Here is an 18,811-nt window from a genome sequence, read left to right on the forward strand (position 1 = left end):
TCCCGCGCAGACCTGCCCTTGTCAGGGTGAATTCTCTGCTGTTGATAGACAGGAATTTCCTATCTCCTGCTTCCAGCATAGGGCTAGATCTCCTAGTCACCTTGCATTCCAAGTCACGCCTTCCAGCAGTGAGCATCTGGGCTTCCAGAATCTGCTGTCTACCGTGCTGGTCTGTTCTGTCTACTGGTTGGGCGACACAGTGGATCCACATCAAATCCCTAACAATCTTGAAGTTTGTCTTCGTGTGCAATTTTTTGAAGACTCGGAAATTGATAGCGCTTGTGTCAACTCAGGTTATTGGTATGACGGTCCAGTTTGGCAAAGAGGAAAGAGATTATACCTTAAACCTTAATGAAGTTAATTTGTCTCCTTGTAACTTTGTGTTGACTATGTTGAGTTTGTCAAATATGTCTGCAAGATAGGCAACATCTAGACGTCGCAGATCAATTGCATCACAAAGACTGCATCAATTAGCTGAAAAAAACTTGACTACTGTGTCAAAATGTTTGTAGAAGCATCGTCAGCATTTTTTCCTTTTGACAGCCACCTCACTTTGGTGTGTAGGAATAGATGTTCAAATTCTTAGTTATGGTCTTGACAGAGCTTGCGGAAAAGATGTTTATTCAAAGTCTGCTTTTATCTAATTACATTGCACAGAGAATCATGCAATCTCTCACATAAATATTTAGCAACAAGGTGCTGCCCATGGATCACACAGTGGGCTGCCATTACGCCAGGTATAGCAGATTTTAAATGGGCTAAAAAACCGGCGATAATTGACCAATCATGAATGCAGCCCCATTGGTTGCCTTAGTAAGTACATTTGTTAAAGGGATGTTTTTTTCTTCCACTCTTTTGTATATGGAGGAGCCTTTCATGTCGGTGGTTAAATTTCTGGGAAACAACAGTTCCTACACTAACTCTTCATTTTGATTAATGAAATGAACATAAGCTAGCAGCAATGCTTCATTGTCTCTAACCATTGACCTGTCAATTAGCATTACAAATTCTGTGTTCTTTAAAAGTCCAAAAGAATCTCTTCCAGCAATCTCATCAATTCTTCTTGTAATTGTGTCATTACTCAAGAAATTGATTTCACCATAGCACACACACGTCAGGCCCCAGCATAGTACTGACAATCTCTAACTGTGTTAACACAAGTGTTTCCCCAATAGTATGTGATTTGCCACATTGCACTATTAATGAAGAGACTTTATAGGAAGCAAGAAGGCCTTTGTGCTGCTGTTCTCAAACTTTGACCTTAAACCTTGGAAAAATTAAATAGACTTACCCACTTTGTCTGAATGTATTTTTGCAAGGTGATTACTCAGTCTCAAAGCCTTCATAGCTTCATTTGAAAATGCCTTTTTATAAGGGAATCTGTCCATTTGTAGGAGAAGGGATGAATCCATATTTCAAGTATTCATTTGAATATTGACGGCATTTCTTCTTCTCAGCCATTTTTATAAAGTATGCTTCAAGAATGCACTGCTTATGTCGCTCTATCATATAATGATGTATGACTTTTATAACTCCATGACTCCGCTACAGATCAATCACACTGGATAACCAAAAGAACAACCTAACCCACTGTATTGCATAATGCCGCTGATTGGCTGAAATTTTCATTTGTGTTGGTCTCTGGGAGTTAGCGTTTATATCAGTGTTCTGAAAAGACACTTGGTGTCAACTTAGACTACAACTCCCAGAGACCTAAATAAGTGAAAGATTGAGGCAGTTCCAGCCAATCAGAGGCATTTTGGAATACAGTGAGTTAGGTTGTGCTGTAAGTTATTCAATGTTATGAAGTGTGATTGCTCTGTAGCAGAAATCATGGAGTTATAAAGGTCATCCATCCATCCATCTAGACGAAAGGACTGACTGGCTGACTGGCTAAAAGTTCTCCAACTTCAACTTATGTCATAGAAACATGATATTTGGCACAAGCATAGATTATCTCCAAAATAGGAAAATCGGGTCCCAACTCGATTATTCAATTCTAACGCAAAAGAATTGGCATCAAAATTTTACATACATAATCTAAATCTCTCACTTCCCAATGTCATAGAAACGTGAAATTTGCCATAAGCATTGAATATGTCATAAATAGGAAAAGTTAATGGGTCCCAACTTGATTCAATTCTAGCGCAAAAGAACTAGCATTCAAATTTTACGCACAAAATCTAATTCTCTCACTTCCCAATGTCATAGAAACTTGAAATTTGGCACGGGCATTGATTATGTCATAAATAGGAAAAGTTAATGGGTCCCAACTCGATTATTCAATAATAAGTGCAAAAGAATTAGCGTGCAAATTTTACGTATGGAATCTAAATCTCTCACTTCCTGATGTCATTTTATATTAAGGAAACGTCGCATGGTTACCTCCCCATGGTGTTTTCTGGGTAACGCAGTGAACTATGCAAAATGGTGAACATATGTTTTTCCGGTATCTGTAAAGTAACCACAACTTCATAAGATTTTCCGTGTGAACACCAGATAAACACCAGGACCAAATTAACTCGGGCAAACCCGGGTATATCAGCTAGTACATTATTATGATTGAGGCGCGCAGACTGCACACAACTCCCATTATATGTAAGCGATTCATATGGAAATAATTGTCTCGGTTGTCGTCGGTTTCGGATTTCACCGATAGTTTTCAGATGGATTATCAATGAAAAACCAAGGTATCACTAATAATTTTTTGAAAAATAGTTACTAGACGAGAGAGAAGGAAAAAAAAAAAAAAAGAAAAAAAAAACCACGACAAAGCAAACCTAGAATGCCCTACCAAACCTTTTATGTTCCAACACCCTCTGCCGCCCCTTTTCGTTCTACCACACCCTTGAGAAGTAAAATGCCCCCCAGGGGGAAATAATGCTCATATTGAGAACCACTAATGTAGAAGACTTTCTGAAAACTAAAAATTAGGCCACCTGCAGACGGTCGGGTTGGATCCCCCAGCAAGAATTTTTGCAGCAAGATGCGGACCCATGGCCAAACAAGACTATTGAGAGAACAACATGTAAATGTCTTTAGAGGGCGAAGGAATATGAACAAAAAGAATGAGCATTTTGGCTGTATGGATGACGTTAGTGCAGTCTTCAACATTACCTAGGATTCCAGTAGAATAGCCTTGTTTCTGCAGTATTGAGGCAAATGTAGTCTCATTAGGGGGAAGTCCTCCGGATGAACCAAGCGAACTTATAACACGAGCTCCACTGCATGTGTCCATACCAACATAACATTTTCGATTATAACTCATGTACAATAAAGCAGCCACCTGATGTAAAGTGCACATAATTCCTATAGAAATGTCTATTCTAACACATACAGAGAATGAAACTGAAAGTTTGGATGTTTTAAAAAAGTCTTAACCTCTTAATACAAAATTTAAGCAAAGGTTTTTATATGAAACAGATGATTTTACATGCATATCTTTATGCATTCCTCCTTGTAAGTATTATGTATAGAGATGAGCAAGCACCAAAATGCTCAGGTGCTCGTTGCTCGAGTCGAACTTTTCTTAATGCTCAAGAGCTCGTTTCGAGTAACGAACTCCATTGGAGTCAATGGAGGACTCGAGCATTTGTGTATGAGACCGATGCTCCGCATAGCTGATGACTTGTCAAACACCAGAAACCATCAGAAAGTCATGAAAACACCACAGAAACGGATAGGGAAGGGCAGGGGCAGCATGCGTGGCTGCATCTGAGGCTCCCAGGTCCCACTATTAAGACAAAATGGGGGCAAGAGCCTGGTGGTCAGCCCCCTAACAATTTACTTTGAACAAACCCTCATTAGCAAGGCACACACGCTGGCACATCTTAGCAAAGCACCACACTACCTGCAACCAAGGACAAATCACTGCCTGTGGGTGACACCGCTGCCTCTTCTCCTGGGTTACATGCTGGCATTGCAGTCCAACCCCTCCGCACGACCCTGCGTCCACAGCGCACACAAAAGTTTCCCTGCACAGTGTTCAGCTGCCCTCATGCCACACGCTCACTTCATAGCCACACCACCCTCATGTCTATTTATAAGTGCGTACTGGATGAGGAGGAACTGGAGGCACACACTGCAGGGGGTTGGCAGGGCCAGGCAGTGACCCTCTTTGAAAGTGTGGGCGATAGCCCACAATGCTGTTGAGAATTGATGAATTGACGTACGATCATCATTCCTATCCCATGCCACCTCCGTCACAAAATTGTCAGGAGCCGCAAACGAGGGCATAAAGGGGACTCAGGTGCCAGCACTTCTACACATCTCCACAATGCAGCAATACTCTGTGTGGGAAGCACGTGAGAGTCCCAGGGTCAGGCTCGGTCCCAGCTTCCACCTTGTGTGACCCAAGGTGCCACGAGTTACATAGCAATAGGAAATCCATGGGTCCCCACACAATTCATTCTGTGTAGGCGTCAGATAGCTCAACACTGCAATGGAAAGTCTTTGAGTTCCTTGGGCTCGCCTATGCTGTCGGTGCACAAAGATGGTATTACAGAGGAAGAAATCAGAGTGCCCAAACATGGCAGAGTTTCACCCCGCCAAGGACCTCGGCCCACATTTCTGCCCTAGTCAGTCAGTGTATTTGTGCCAGACAGGTAAAACACCGCTATGAGAAGTCTTTGTGCACCCACAGCATAGGCGAGCCCCTGGAACCCAAGGTAAGTATTACACAAAGAAATCAGAGCACCCAAACATGGCAGTTTCACCATGCCAAGGGCCTCGGCCTCGACTCACACCCTCATTTATCGTGGGCATAAAGCGGACACGGATGCTAGTGCAGCTGTGAAGTCTCATTAATGCAGTAACGCTCCTTTTGTTTAGCCCAAACCACGGTCTCAGATAACTGTGGTAACACGAGAGAAGATACATGTTGCCCAGCGGTGATCCCCAGACCTCAAGCAGGAGGATGAGGTGGCATAATAAGGCCGAGAAACCATGATCGAGGTAGGACCCGCAATACTCTGTGTGGAAAGTACGTGAGCGGGCCCTGGGTCAGGCTTGGTTCCAGCCGCCACCTTGTGTGACCCAAGGTGCCGTGAGTTAAATAGCTATGGGAAATCCATGGGTCCCCACACACTTCATTCTGTGTAGGTGTCAGATAGCTCAACACCGCAATGGGAAGTCTTTGAGTTCCTTGGGCTCGCCTATGCTGTGGGTGCACAAAGATGGTATTACACAGTAAGAAATCAAAGTGCCCAAACATGGCAGAGTTTCACCTCGCCAAGGACCTCGGCCTTGGCCCACATTTCTGACCAAGTGAGTCAGTGTATTTGTGCCAGATAGGTAAAACACCGCGATGGCAAGTCTTTGTGCACTCACAGCATAGGCGGACCCCAGTAACATTTCTGTAGCAAAAGTATAGGCGAACCCGTCAAACCATTCAGTAGAAACTGCATAGGCAGACCCCAGTAACATTTCTGTAGCAAGAGTATAGGCGAACCCCTCAAACCATTAAGTATAAAAGGTATAGTCAGACCCATGTAACATTTCTGTAGCAAGAGTATAGGCGGATCCCAGTAACATTTCTATAGCAAGAATATAGGCGGACCCCAGTAACATTTCTGTAGCAAGAGCATAGGGAGACCCCAGTAACATTTCTGTAGCAAGAGCATAGGGAGACCCCAGTAACATGTCTGTAGCAAGAGAGTTTAGGCGACCCCCTGAAACATTGGTGTACCAAGAGTATAGGCGAACGCCTGATAAATTTGGTTACCAAGAGTGTAGGCGAAGGCCAGAAAAATTGGTGTACCAAGAGTACAAGTGCACCCTTGAAAAATTGCTCAACCGCGAGGGCAGGTGAAACCCATAAACATTTTTTAAAGATACAGCTCGCTGTTGCTTAATTTGTAACAGAGCCTGGAGGCAGCCCTGTGAAAAAAATTGGTTTCTGTTAAAGTTTCAATACTTTTGAAACTTTGTAAAAAAAAATTTTAAACAGAGCCTTTTGGGCCGCAGAAAAATTGGCGGTTTAGTGTGAGGACATGCTGTTTTAGGAGGAGAAGTAGGAGGAGTAATAATATCCGAGAGATTGACAAAGCTAATTCCTCCTTTTTTTGTGGTGATAGAGGATGCATTTTTCTCCTGTTGCAGCAAAAAGAATCATTAGCTTCCGCTGCTTTCTGCCGGTGGAGAAGAGAAGTCTGGGGAAATCCAGCCTTTTTTCATCTTTATGAGTGTAAGCATGTCGGCACTGGCAGTTGACAGGCGGGTACGCTTATCGGCGATGATTCCCCCAGCTGCACTAAACACCTCTCTGGCAAGACGCTAGCCGCAGGGCAGGCCAGCCCCTCCAGGGCGTACAGCGAAAATTCGTGCCACATGTCCAGCTTTGACACCCAATAGCTGTATGGAGCAGAGGCATCACAGAGGATGGTGGTACGATCGGCTATGTACTCTCTCACTATCTTTTTACAGTGCTCCCTCCGACTCAGCCTTGACTTGGGAGTGGTGACACAGTCTTGCTGGGGAGCCATAAAGCTGGCAAAGGCCTTGGAGAGTGTTCCCCTGCCTGCGCTGGACATGCTGCCTGATCCCCGCTCCTTCCCTGCTACTTGGCCCTCCGAACTGCGTCTTCTGCCACTAGCGTTGTCAGATGGGAACTTTAGCATCACTTTTTCAACCAGGGCCCTGTGGTATTGCATCACTCTCGTACCCCTTTCCTCTTCGGGAATGAGAGTGGAAAGGTTCTCCTTATACCGTGGGTCAAGAAGGCTGTACAGCCTGTCCTCACTAGGACGATGACTTTCAGGATCTTCCTCCTCCTCTTCAGCCCATATCTTCTAGACAGATGAGAGGCAAACAGCATGGGTACCCTCTGCAGTGTGGCCAGCTGTCACTTTCCCCTTCTCCCTCCTCCTCCCCCTCTCCCTCCAAAACGCGCTGAGATATAGACATGAGGGTGGTCTGGCTATCAAGCGACATACTCTCATCCCTCATATCCCGTTCCAACCGCAAAGTGTCTGCCTTTATGCTTAGCAGCGAACTTCTCAGCAGGCAAAGCAGCGGATGGTAACGCTAATGATTGCTGCATCACAGCTCACCATCTGGGTAGACTCCTCAAAGTTTCAGAGGACCTGGCAGATATCTGCCATTCATGCGCACTCCTTTGTAAAGAATTGTGGAGGCTGACTACCACTCCGCCGCCCATGTTGCAGCTGGTATTCCACTATTGCTCTACACTGCTCGTACAGCCTGGCCAACATGTGCAGCAAAGAATTCCAGCGTGTCGGCACGTCGCACAGCAGTCGGTGCTCTGGCAGCTGAAACCAAAGTTGCAGGGTCCTCAGAGTGGCAATATCCATTGTGGACTTGCGGAAATGTGCGCAGACGCGGCACACCTTGCCGAGCAGGTCAGACAAGTGGGGGTAGATTTTTAGGACACGCTGAAGCATCAGATTGAAGATGTGGGCCAGGCATGGCACGTGTGAGGCTGCCGAGCTGCAGAGCCACCACCACGTTACGGCCATTGTCACACACGACCATGCCCGGTTGGAGGCTCAGCAGCGAAAGCCAGAGGTCGGTCTGCTCTGTCAGACCCTGCAGCAGCTTGGGGGCCGTGTGCCTCTTGTCACCTAAGCTGATTAGTTTCAGCATGGCTTGCAGATGCTTGCCCACCGCTGTGCTGACGCGCCGCGAGCTACCAACTGCTGGCACTTCTGAATTCAGAGGTTGAGGTGGCAGAGGAGGAGGGGGAGGGTTTGGAGGTGGTGGCATAAAATGCCACAGATACCAGCACCAAGGTAGGACCCACTATTCTGGGTGTGGGTAGGACGTGAGCGGTCCCAGGTTCTGATTCGGTCCCAGCCTCCACCAAGTTCACCCAATATGCCGTCAAGGAGATATAGGGGCCCTGCCCGCCAGTACTTGTCCACGTGTCTGTGGTTAAATGGACCTTCCCAGTAACCGGGTTGGTGAGGGCACGATTTATGTTGTGGGAGACGTGCTGGTGTAGGGCTGGGACGGCACACCGGGAAAAATAGTGACGACTGAGGACCGAGTAGCGTGGGACCGCCGCCACCATCATGTTTTGGAAAGCCTCCGTTTCCACAAGCCTGTACGGCAGCATCTCCAGGCTGAATAATTTGGCAATGTGCAAGTTTAAAGCTTGTGCATGCGGGTGGGTGGTGGCATATTTGCGCTTTCGCTCCAACGCTTGTGTTAGCGACAGCTGAACGCTGCACTGAGAGACATTGCTGGATAGAGTGGAGGACAGTGGAGGTGAGGGTGTTGGTGCAGGCTGGGAGGTGCTCATGTCTGTGTCCTGAGAGGGGGATTGGATCTGTGTGGCAGGTTGGGGCACAGGGGAAGAGGCAGTGGTGTGACCCGGAGGCGGTGAATGGCCTTCGTCCCACCTTGTGGGGTGCTTGGCCATCATATGCCCGCGCATGCTCGTGGTGGTGGCTCCCCAGCTGATCTTGGTGCGACACAGGTTGCACACCACTGTTCGTCAGTCGTCCACACATTTGATCACCTAGCCCTCTGCATGGAGGCTTGCCGCGAGGGGGTGCTTTGGGAAACAGCTGGGGGATTCTTCGCTTTAGCCCTACCTCTACCCCTGGCCACTCCACTGCCTCTTCCAACCTGTCCTGCTGCTGCACTTGCCTCTCCCTCTGAAGCCCTGTCCTCAGTAGGCTTAGCAAATCAGGTGGGATCAGTCACCTCATTGTCCAGCTGCTCTTCCTCCCAATCCTCTGTGCGCTCCTCCCTTGGACTTACTGCTCTTACTACTACCTCACTGACAGACAACTGTCTCATCATCCTCATCCACAAAAAGCTCTTGAGACAGTTGCCAGAAGTCCCCAGCCTCATCACCCAGACTCCGGGAACTTTCCAAACGTTGGGCATCGGTCTCGACAAACTCCTCAGGTGAGAGAGGAACCGTTTTTTCCCCACTGATGGCAGGGACCTGAGAACAGTTCCTGGGAGTCTGCCTGCTCAGAAAATGTCATTTTCATGGAGTGATGAGGCTGGGAAGAAGGAGGAGCAGCAGCCAGATGATTCAGAATTGCAGTACCTAGGCCGGGAGTAGTGGACTGCATAGAAGACTGGGTGGTCGATACATTGCTGGATGCTGATGCGTTTTCTGCCATCCATGACAGGACCTGCTCGCACTGCTCTGTTTGTAATAAAGGTCTACCACGCGGACCCGTAAATTGTGATATGAAGCCGGGGAGCCCAGAAACTTGCCTCCCTCCTAATCCCGCAGCAGCCGGCTGTGATTCACCACGCCCAGGAACTCTGCCTGTACCCACACCCTCCCTTGGACACCGACACCCACGTCCTCGACCCTTACCCCTGCTCCTCATGATGGCGGATTAAGAATAGAGCAGGGCCCAAATAAATTACCCCACTGTACAGGACTGACAACTGTGGCTTAATTCACCGCACACAGAGACTTGTAGATAGCGGAGGCTCTATGCTGTGACTTGAAAAAATTAACCCTCTGTCTTGCGCTGATAACTAGGGGTAATTTACTGTTCGCAGAGACTTGTAGATAATAGAGGCTGTGTGGAGTGGGAGAAGACTAAAGCCAGTGGATAGTGCTGGTAACTGCGGCTATCTCAACCCCACCAAGGAAAAGGTATTGTGAGATGCTCTGCACAGCGGCAGAGCTGAAATAGTTTGCAGTGGCCCAGGTAATATTACAGTACTGTTTAGCGGTGAGACCTCTGTCTAATGCACTGCAGACACAGAACGGTTTAACTGAAGTAGTTTGCAGTATGCTAGGAAATGTTAGAGTGCAATTTCACAGTGAGCTGGTTGTACAGCAATGCAGGCTGAGAACGCTATTACTGAAAGGCTGGGAACAGGCCTAGATGCGTAATACTAAAATTGATGCACTACTGCTTTCAGACAGCCACAACTGTAAAGCACACGGTCAGATGTAGCCCTAAGAAGGACCGTTGGGGTTCTTGCACAGAGGATCAGGACTGTATAACTTTCCCTATAGAAGTGTCTGTGTCCCTAAACTCTGCATTATGCACAGCACACACAGAAAGGTATAACTAAAGTAGTTTGCAGTAGGCTAGGAAATTTTAGAGTGCAGTTTCATGGTGAGAGCTAGGTGCACGGCACTGCAGGCTGAGAATGCTATTACGGAAATGCTGGGAACAGGCCTTGATGAGTAATACATAAGTTAATGCACTACTGCTCCCAGCCAGCCACAACTGTAAAGCACACGGTCAGATGTAGCCATAAGAAGGACCATTGGGGTTCTTGTACGGAGGATCAGAACTGTATAACTTTCCCTATAGAAGCTGCTCTGTCCTTAAACTCTGTGTTATGCAATGCAGACTGAGAACGCTATAGTTGAAATGGCCTGCACAGCCAGAGATGCTTAAAAAAAAAAAAAAATTGCTGCACTACTGCTCCCAGCCAGGCACAACTGTAATGCACACGGTCAGATGTAGCCCTAAGAAGGACCGTTGGGGTTCTTGACGACAGGATCCTACTCTAACACTGTCCCTATATCAGCAGCAGCACTATCCCTAACCTCTACCAGCATGCGGCTGAGGCGAGCCGCAGGCGGGACCACTTTAAGTACTCGACGGTCACCTGATCAGCCCAGCCACTCACTACTGTGGGGGGGGGGGGGGGGGATAGGGCTGCCACGTCACAGCAGGACAGAAGGAAGTGGTAATGCCTTCTCCGCATGTCTATTGGCTAGAAAATGGCGCTAAACATGCGGAGAAGGAAATGCAATTGACTCGAGTACCGTGTGGTGTTCGACTCGAGTAACGAGCATCTCGAACACCCTAATACTCGAACGAGCATCAAGCTCGGACAAGTGTGCTCACTCATCTCTAATTATGTATTATGGGGCAACTAAAGGGGGCTAAAATGTAATTACATTTTTACTGTTTTGAGACTCCGTAAATAATTGGATAATGGGAATGTGTAATCAAATATACGCCACCAGAGAACGGGAGACGACAGCACACGCCAAACCTCAATATAGAGAGGGAGGAAATAACCGGGCAAACAAAATGCGCACTTCTTTGCCAGTCCTGGATCCACTTGAACCAGAAGGAGCAGAAATCAATATAATAGAAGAGAAGCAGCATCCACGGATCTTTATCTCAACACTTTAATTATCCAGCATAAAACAACCTTTCAACCTTATAAAGGTCTTTGTCTTGTCTTGTTTTAATTAAAGTGTTGAGATAAAGATCCGTAGATGCTGCTTCTCTTCTATTATATTGATTTGTAATCAAATATACGGTCCCTAAACTGGTACTATAGTGCTATGTAGGATAGAAATGACTTTCTAAAGATGTTGTCCAAAGTCATGCAGTTCTAGCATTACAAGCCTGCTCCGGGAGAATCCAGCAAAACCGTCTTGAAGAAGACCCCTGTGAGGGTCGAAACGGCCGTCGCTGTAATGACCAAGTTTGCACAATAAAGCACAGATATGATGGAAGGAGAGCTGTGATTTGGAATCAATTGCACCTTGGATGCTGCTTTGTTTTGCTGACACATCGCTGCAGGATGTGCTGGCCTCAGCTTCACAGCTTTAGCAGTGCTCTGCGCATGCCAGGGATGCCATGGAAGCTAGCTTATGATGACAGGACTGCTTGATTCTGCAGGAATAACTCATGTACAGTGTTACAGCCACCTGATGTAAAGTGCCCATAATTGCTACAGAAATGTCTATTCTAACACATACAGGGAATGAAACTGAAAGTTTGGATATTTTTAAAAAAATCTAAACCTCTTAATGGAAAATTTAAGCAAAGGTTTTTATATGAAACAGATGATTTTATATACATATCTTTATGCATTCCTCCTTGTAAGTATTTTTATGGGGCAACTCAAGGGGGGTAAAATGTAATTACATTTTTACTGTTCTGAGACGCTGTACATAATTAGATAATGGGAATGTATAATCAAATATACGGTCTCTAAACTGGTACTATAGTGCTATGTAGGATAGAAATGACTTTCTAAAGAGGTTGTCCAAAGTCATGCAGTTCTAGCATTACAAGCCTCCACTGGCAGAATCCGACACATGCACAGAGATCCAGGATGTGCTGGCCTCAGCTTCACAGCTTCAGCAGTGCTCTGCACATGCCAGGGATGCCATGGAAGCTAGCTTATAATGACAGGACAGCTTGATTCTGGAGGAAACCGCCCCAATGGTCTTCACAGATATCTGCAGTACTTTATCTTTTTCTTCATGCTCTAAGGCCTATTTTAGAGATCTATTATCATACTGTACAATACTAGGATGGCAGAAGGGGACTGTGTATTTGATGACAGACTCCCTTTAAAGTGAAAGGGACTGCTGGAGATTGCCGAGCACTTAAACTCAGCTATCTCCGGCAGTTCCCATTGAAGTGAATAGTGTTGTGGCATGCATGTGTGTCCGGCCACTGCTGTCACAATTCAGGGACACATGCTAGTTTATTGTGAAAGGGAGAAGGTGACAATAAGCTGACAGATACTATACCATTTATTAAGAAGAGCAAAGTTTCAAAACCTATCATACTTAAAAGGAGCTTATCACTTCCAAACAACGCGATAAACTAAGTTAAGTTGCTGTTCAGGGAGGTGATGGGTAGCTGGTAGAGATGAGCGAGCGTACTCGCTAAGGCAAATTACTCGAGCGAGTATTGCCTTATGTGAGTACCTGCCCGCTCGTCTCAAAAGATCCGGGTGCCGGCAGGGGGCAGGGAGCAGCAGGTGAGAGCGGGAATGAACGGGGGGGGGGGGGGGGGGGGGGGAATCTGTCTCACTCTTCCCCCTGCTCACTCCCGCAACTCACCGCTCACCCCTGCTGGCACCCGAATCTTTTGAGACGAGTGGGCAGGTACTCACATAAGTCAATACTCAAGTAATTTGCCCTAGCGAGTACGCTCGCTCATCTCTAGTAGCTGAGGAATATATTTTTTTACTCACACAATTTCCTCTTCCACACTGTTCCCCAGTTTAAGGCCCATTTAAAAGGGACGAATGTCAGGAAAACAATGCCAGACACTCGTCCCCGCACATTCTCTCTCGTGCTGCTGCATGGGAGCTGGTATCGCTGGCTCATGGCAGGGAGGCTGGAGGAGATTTCTCTCCTCGCTCTTCCCCGCCCCTTTCCATTGACCTAACATAACGGCCATTCAGTATTGAACGGATGCCATTTACACTGAGCAATCATCGTTCAGCTCATCATCCATTGTTTATGCTGCATAAACAATGGAGAATGAGCTTAACGATGATCATTCAGTGTAAATAGCAGCTGTTCAGTATTGAATGGCTGCTATGTTATGTCAATGGAGAGGAGCGGAACAGAGTGAGGAGTGAAATCTCCTGTAGCCTCTCTGCCTCCCTGCTGACCGCTTTGTGAGTGAGCCAGCGATACTAGCTCTTGTGCAAGAGCACGGAAGGGAGTGTATGCGAGGATGAGTGTTCGCTTGTCTGACATTCGTCTAGTCTAAATGGGCCTTAAGTCTGCACGAGGTACAAAAATCTGACTCTTTTCAGATTGCTGTGCTCACAGAAGTATATGGAAGAGTGTGCGCATGGCAATCCAAAGAGTCAGATTTGCGTACCGCACACAGACTTCAGTGTTAGAGTGATTTGTTTCTTTATTCTATCAATACTTGTATTCTGTAACTGTATGTCATGTTGATCAAGACTGTATTCTTAAAAATACAACATCAGAAGTTATTTTATGGTACTGTTTGGAGGTGACAGGTTCCCTTTGAGGACAAGGGACTGCCAGACTGCATCTATACACATTAAATTAGGTCCAATTTCTTTATCCCTCAGCAGTCACCTATTATCACCAGAGGAAGTGACGTCTAGCCAAACATTGTAGCATTAGACAGGGACTATTTCTCTGTTCATGCAATGGCATGGATGTTCGAGGTGTGCCATGCTTGGATCTGCTGTTACAGAGCAGCTCTCCAATCTATGAAATAAAGGGGTCGTTTTGATGTCCCCTCTATTTTAGACATCCATGTGCCCTAATCTCGAATATCTTACTACCTTACATAAAAACTGATACAGCATACCGTTAGTTTTTAAGGGCTATTCCGGGTATTTACTATTGATGACCTATCCGTAGCATAAGTCATCAATAGTTGATTGGTAGGGGGCTACCGCTCAGAATGCCCACCAATCAGCTGATCCTCCAGCCTGCTGTCATTGCAGTAGAGCCAGATATCCATATCAGAGGTCAGAGCTGGAAATGTAAAAGAAAGACTTCTGTTCCATTGGGATCAATGGGAATGATGCCTACTATTAAACTTCTAGCTCTGACCACAATAAGGAGCCTGAAGTGCAATGGAAAGCATCGCTCTCATTAATGTGAATTAGAGTAAAACCTTTCTATTACACTTCCAGCACTGACCACTGGAATGAAAATCCAGCTCTGCTGCACTAACAAGGGGCCAGAGAATGAGCTCATCAGCCATGTTGATCGACTATTGAGGATAGGTCATCATTAGTAAAAATCCTCGAATACCCCTTTTGAAGGTGTCGCTAGCTATGGCAGGAAGATCTGCAGGGCTCTGAGTTATGACCCTCTGTTGATCAACCATCAGTTTTGAAACATGATTGTTATTATGAATCTACATACTTCAGTGTAGTTAATTAGCATTATCTGAACATGATACACACCAAAGACAAGTTCCAATTTCCTATGCATTTGAAATAGTTGGATGTTATCATGAAGAGCGCCTCGGTTTATTAGCACTGTCATTATCCCACATAAGGATAATTGTAGAGTAGATGATATTTTCTTACCAGACCTAAGAGCGTACCGTCCTGTCATAAAAGCAGCTCTGCTTGGTGAACATAATGGTGCAGCTGCAATGTGTTGGGTTAATTTAACTCCATCATTTGCAAGTTGGTCAATATTTGGTGTCCTTTAAAAAAAGAGAGTATATATTTTTTATATTTTGCTTATTATATAAATGGTTTGTAGGTAATAAGAATCTTCCTCCCTGATGTAAAAAAAATTATCCAAGTTCTATACTTGTTCCTGTAATGTTGAAATCCATTTCTGTAGTACAAGTAACAAAATCATCATAAAACAAGATTCTGCATACAATCTTAGAGAATCAATTTACTTTTCTGCACCTCTCCACCTTTTATCATAATGTAATGTTTATGTCCAGCATTCTCTGCTGACTAATTTCTTAATATCTTCATCTTGGTCGAGGCTCTATTTTCCTTTCACATAGCTCCAAATTAATTGTGTAGTCATTGTGAAATTATACAATTATGGCTGCTTGTAGCCACTACTAGGATGGGCTAAAATATCACTCCATACTATGTTACTATCGATTTTAATGAGCAGTCTGCTGCCTACTCTACAGCTCCCTCCAGTGGTTGCAGATATAGAGCTTGGTATGTGGAAACCACTGCTGAGAAAAATTATTAAGGGTGAAAAATGTACTTCAAGTGGCTAGAGAAGGCATTATTATGGATAGTATACAGTCTGTCACCAGTTCACAACACATCATTAGAAACATTATGTAGTTATTGACCATCTCTTTAAAAAGGTCACACTAATTACAATAATAGTGCTTAAATTATATTTTAAGCGTGTAAATGTACCTCATTGTGGTATTTCCATAGCATCCAATATCTCCAATGCCAAGATCGTCAGCAAGCATTAACACAAAGTTGGGTTTAGGGTTTGATGCCCTTATAAGTGCGCCACTGGCTAAATGTAAGATAACCAGAAAAATCCTAAAACAAATAAAGTTACAGAAATGCACAAAACTACATAACATGTACATGGCAGAATTTATGTTACTACAAGTTCCAGATGCTCATAGAAGCTTATAGTCCATAGTGCATGAAAATAGTACCTATTACATAGGCTATTGCATGTATCCTAAAGATTTTAAGATGCGTAGAACAACTGTTCCCAGATCCAGTTTAACCCCTAAGGCTGGCTTCACATGAGCATATGCATACACATATATGTACGCGCAAAAACAAGTGTGTGTGAAGGTCCATGCATTGCATTCAATGGCAATCGTCTGCCGGCACCCCTTAGTTGTTTTTCAGGGAAGAGCTTTAACCCCTTAAGGACCAAGCTGTTTTGTACCTTAAGGACCAGACACTTTTTAGGGATTCTACCCATGTGGCGATTTTACTGCCTATTTCCTATTTAGCTACCAAAATTATTTTTACTGCGTTTTTTTTCCCGTGACATATAGGGCTATTTTTTAAACATCTTTTTTACTGCCTTTTTTTGCCGTTTTTTTTAGTTTTATTGGGGGTAAAATGCTTAAAAAAAACAAAAACTATTTTTTCAACATTTATAGTTTTTTTTTTATTATTTAGCTTATTTATGCTAAAATAAAGTACGGGAATGGGTTCCTCTATTTGTTTTGGATGTTTTGATACATAGTATGTATGGTTTTGGTTTACAGGGCGCATATAGCGGCGTTTTTTGTTGGTGTCGGCTTTGTTATTTTCTTTCTTATGCATACATTGTTTTATTCTGCAGTATTGTTCTACTTATGTATGGAACTATGTTTTTTACTATCTATGTCCTCCCAGACGTCATATAAGACCATGGGAGCCCCAGTTACAGGGAAAAGCAACCTTTGTGGTGACATTAGTCACTGGCCGAGCTTGCCAGGGTCTAGTGTGACCCCCCAAAATCATCCCTTTTAGTGTAAAAAAAATAAATTATATATATATATATATATATATATATATATATACACATACATACATACATACATACATACATACATACATACATACACACACACCTGTTGCTACCGTGTCCCCGCAGGGATGAAGAACATCTGCCACATGTGGCAGATGTTTTCTTCATCACCGCGGGGAATAAAGAATTCCCTGCTGCACCTGTCACACGTGGCAGATGCAGCAAAGGAGTTCTTCATCCAAGCGGGGAATAAAGAATTCGCTTGCGCAGCTGTCAGAGATAACAGCTGCGCTAGGGGATCCAGCTGGTGACACCCTTAATTGTTTTTTGCAGGAAGGGCTTATATTTTTACACTAAAAGGGATGATTTTTAGGGAAGAGCTTATACCTAAAGCTCTTCCCTGAAAATCACCTCAGGGGTGCCAGCAGACCACTGCCTTCAACAGAGCTGCCGGCAGCAGCCTCTGCTCCATTGAAGGCAATACGTGAATTCCCTATGGTGCATGCATGACCTGTCTTTACAGGCGCACGCCTGTAAAATGCGGACATGTTAACACACCATAGGGAATGCAGTGGTTCTAATAGAGGTGTGTTTTTGTGCTCGTGTATGTATGCACATGAACACGCTCATGAAAAGGCACCCTTAGGCTGCATTCAGACGAACGTATATCGGCTCGGTTTTCACGCCGAGCCGATATACGTTGTCCTCATGTGCAGGGAGGGGGAGGCTGGAAGAGCCCAGGAGCAGGAACTGAGCTCCCGCCACCTCTCTGCCTCCTCTCCACCTCTCTGCACTATTTTCAATGGGGAGAGGCGGGGCGGGGGCGGGGCTAATTCTCGGACCTTAGCCCCGCCCCGTCCTGCCTCCTCTCCGCCCCTCTGCACTACTTTTAATGAGAGGGGGCGGGAGCCTCAGTTCCTGCTTCTGGCTCTTCCAGGCTCCCCCCGCTGCAGATGAGGAGGACGTATATCGGCTCGGCGTGAAAACCGTGCCGATATACGTTCATGTGAATGCACCCTCAGGGAGCAGGCTGATTTGGTCCTAAAGAACATGACACCTTTGATTGCCCTTTTTTTTTCTCTTCAGCTACCAGACCTATTTTGCAGTGTTATTTTCACCATGACACTTAGGGATATTTTTTTACACTAAAATAAAGTATAGGAATGTGTTAAATTTGTTTCGGATGTTTTAATATATAATTTACCCCTTTACCTTCTGTATCACCCCCATTTTTTGTAGTATGTAAGCTCGTTGGAGCAGAACCCACCCTTATTGTCTCCATCAACTGATTACTAGATGTAAGTGTGGTTTTATTTCTGTTCCCCATTTTGAAAGCGCTGCGAAATATGTTGGTGCTATATAAATAAGGGTGACTATTCTTATTAATTTGTATGGTCTCAGATTACAGGGCATATATGATGATGGTTTTTGTTGGCTTCAGCATTACACAAAAGATCGCAAAAGTACAAACTTGCAATTTTTGTTCGATGCAATTTTAACATTTGAAAGTCCCATTGAAAAAAAAACGCAGCGACATTCCAGAGTTAAAAAAAAAAAAAAACTCTAGTGGGTAAAAGCCCTTATGCTGTTTGTTCATTTCACTACATCCACAGGGTGATCAGGTCATGAAAATGGGATGGTGCATTAGGATCACTACTTGCAAGTGGTTAAGAATGTCCTAGTGTCAAGCAGGATCTGTCTAATATTATCTGTGGTATTGGGAATCCCATCTGCTATATACATCGTTACTATTATATCAGTAGTTTTTGCAAGGAGTTATCGCACAAAACAATACATGGTAGAAATGTATCAGCTTAACAATACTTACCCGTGCCATCTTGTATATCCCATTCTTCATCCTACACTGAAGAAAAATGTGATAATGAGTATCTCAAAGCAGATATGTCTGTTGGAATTAACCTTTATAACGTGTCTGCGGTCAAACTCCACAGAGCTGACACACTTACATTTTTGGTTATATGTGAAGATGTAGTTAAAAATTAAGCATTTGAACATGGTAAAAAAGAAAGAACTCTATTTCCATCAGCATAGAAGTATATTGTGTACGGCAGAGCAATACAGCAGCTGCTAAAACGGAGCTCTCCACACCTGCAAATGTTTTAGATAGGTGTGGAAAAAGTGCTGCAAAGTAAGGGTGCATTCAGACAACTGTATATC

The 18,811-nt window shown here is 44.8% G+C and overlaps 2 protein-coding genes and 1 pseudogene across 3 annotated transcripts in view; all 3 read right to left on the minus strand.

Moving 5' to 3' along the window:
• Positions 1–18,484, minus strand: part of LOC136626513 (arylsulfatase H-like) — a 41,257-nt pseudogene extending 22,773 nt beyond the window's left edge.
• The window catches only part of LOC136625584 (arylsulfatase H-like), a 111,757-nt gene extending 93,257 nt beyond the window's left edge, over positions 1–18,500 (minus strand). Inside the window, exon 1 of the mRNA XM_066599902.1 lies at positions 18,462–18,500. The gene's annotated coding sequence lies outside the window, so the exon portion shown is untranslated. The remainder of the gene's footprint in view (positions 1–18,461) is intronic.
• The window catches only part of LOC136625585 (arylsulfatase H-like), a 381,691-nt gene that overhangs the window by 348,583 nt on the left and 14,297 nt on the right, over positions 1–18,811 (minus strand). The window lies entirely within an intron of this gene.

The sequence above is a fragment of the Eleutherodactylus coqui genome, chromosome 4 (genome assembly GCF_035609145.1).
Source record: "Eleutherodactylus coqui strain aEleCoq1 chromosome 4, aEleCoq1.hap1, whole genome shotgun sequence".
Lineage (NCBI taxonomy): Eukaryota > Metazoa > Chordata > Amphibia > Anura > Eleutherodactylidae > Eleutherodactylus > Eleutherodactylus coqui.